This window comes from Bactrocera tryoni, unplaced genomic scaffold, assembly GCF_016617805.1.
Source record: "Bactrocera tryoni isolate S06 unplaced genomic scaffold, CSIRO_BtryS06_freeze2 scaffold_231, whole genome shotgun sequence".
In the NCBI taxonomy this organism is placed as follows: Eukaryota; Metazoa; Arthropoda; class Insecta; order Diptera; family Tephritidae; genus Bactrocera; species Bactrocera tryoni.
The window spans coordinates 43,437-45,962 of record NW_024395957.1 but is presented as its reverse complement, the minus strand read 5'-3'; positions in this window follow the sequence as shown (position 1 = coordinate 45,962).

Below are 2,526 nucleotides of genomic sequence, written 5' to 3'. Positions count from 1 at the left end.
AACTTAGCACAGACCAAGCTTATCTCTATAAAATAGCAGAAGCTGTTATTTCCGGTCAATGTTCCTCAGATTTAGCGTCGATGCATTTAGGTAACATCTGCAAATCTCGCTGGCTCACCTGTGCAAATAGACTTCTGAGATTATACATTTCTACTGACAAACCAACAACGGAAATAAAGATTTTGGTCAAGTACATACTTACAGTTTACTCACCTTTGTGGTTCTCAATAAGATTCAACAGTTCAATCAAAGATGGCTCGCGCCATCTCTATGCTGCAATTCAAAGGTCGAGATACTTACCTGCTAAACTGCGCAAGGTTGTCGAATCATCCATTCAACAGAATGCTTTCTTTGCTCTTCCAGAAAACATTCTCCTTAATATGATGACTGACGAACGGATAGAAGTCAGATAGTTGGCCCGTGACTGTCTTCTGGCAGCCAGAGAAGCAGAGTCTGACACTGTAAATGGAAGGGTTAGATGTAATAAAGTGCCAAAGCTGAACTTCAAAGCAAATAATTATTACGATATGATTAACTAGAAGACTATCACCTTGACTGTTCCACCAGTTCTTTGTTCAGTTTCTAACGAAGAACTCATAAAAGGGCTGTCCGGAGACAATGCAGAGGTATGGAAATTTAGTGATTTCCCCTCTCACACCGTGGCAGTCGAGAGAACCGTCAAACTGGTCACAGAGGCATCTTCTAAAGTTATTGGCCCCCAATCTCGTGATCGTTTTATACGCTCTACACTGAAATCTAGGCAACAAGTGCCAAAGTTTAGTGCAAAATCTGATTTTATCAATAAATTTGACACAGATTCAGACTAAAACAAGCCTGACATATGGCTGGTTGGTTGGGTTGGGCTTAGGAGGATCCCGAAGAGCAGCCACCTCCACGCGGTGGGTTCTGGGTGACCAATACAGGTTGGCTGAAAGCTGCAACAATTTTCACCTTGCGCTGCGGCGCGCCGCCTTTTCGCTCGTATCTCGGGAACGGTTCGTCCTACGGCCATGATCACAACCATTTCGGTAGCAAATGACGTGACAAATAACTTTTGTTTTGTACATTCAGGTAGGTAGACAATTTCACGATTTTAGGCGAATTTCCGAAATTGCAAGGCCGCAGTTGGGGTTGAAGATGCAATCCGATCTCAAAACAAAAAGTTGCATCGGAATCAGGAAGTACTAAGGCAACTTTTCCGCACTATTAGAAATCCCGAATCGAAAAAAGTCCGGAATCAACCCACCCCACTGTAAAAGCCAAAATTCGAACAGATATTAATAACCCGATATATAGTAAAAGTTATCCGTACCCGATTTCTGTGGCTCCATTCATCAATAGCGAAATAAAAAATTTACTCAGAGATGGTATAATTAGGGAATCGTGTTAACCATACAATTCTCCAGTTCACGTAGTTAGCAAAAAAGGTTTTGAGGAAGATGGTAAACCTAAATTAAGGATGGTGATATACTTCAGGAAATTGAACGAGAAAACAATCGCAAATCAATACCCCATACCGGAAACAAACGTAATCTTGGCCAATTTAGGTAGATCCAAATTTTTTACAACATTAGACCTTAAGTCAGGGTTCCATCAAATTTTATGAAGTGAGGAAGACAGACGCAAAACGGCGTTCAATATAAATAATGGAAAATACGAATTTTGTAGGTTGCCTTTTGGTCTGAAAAACGCACCAAGTATTTTTCAGAGGGCCATTGATGATATTTTACGCCAGGAAATAGGAAAATACTGTCATGTTTATGTCGATGACATAATTATATATTCCCCAGACGAAGAGTCACATTTACATCACATCGATTGTATCCTTCAGAAACTCGAAAAAGCGGGAATGAGAGCGTCTGTCGAAAAATCGAGATTCTTTAAAACTGAAGTGGAATATTTGGGATTCCTTGTATCTGAGAAAGGCATTTAAACTTGCCCAGATAAGATTTACGACATCATAAACTATGAACAACCAAGAACTCTTCGAGCACTACGTTCATTTCTTGGTTTATCTGGGTACTACCGCCATTTTGTGAAAGATTATGCTGCCATTGTAAAACCATTGACAGTTTATCTTCGCGATGAAAATGGACAAGTGGGTGCCAAAAGTTAAAAAAATATTAGAATAGATTTTGACCCAGACCACTATGCGCATTCGAAAAATTAAAGAAAATATTAGCCTCCGAAGACGTGCTCCTCCAATATCCTGACTTCCAAAAACCCTTTGAGCTTACCACGGATGCTTCCTCTACTGCCTTAGGCGCAGTTTTATCGCAAAATGGGCGACTTATAACCATGATATAACGAACACTTTCTGCCAGTGAACAAAATTATGCCACCAACGAACGGGAGCTCCTAGCAATTGTATGGGCATTGAAGAAACTTCGTCACTGCTTGTACGGAATTAAGGACGTCCATATTTTCACTGCTATTTTCACATTTCCAACCGCTTATATTTGCTATATCTGAAAAGAATCTCAATTCCAAGATGAAGAGGTGGAGATCATTTGTAGAGGAATTTTC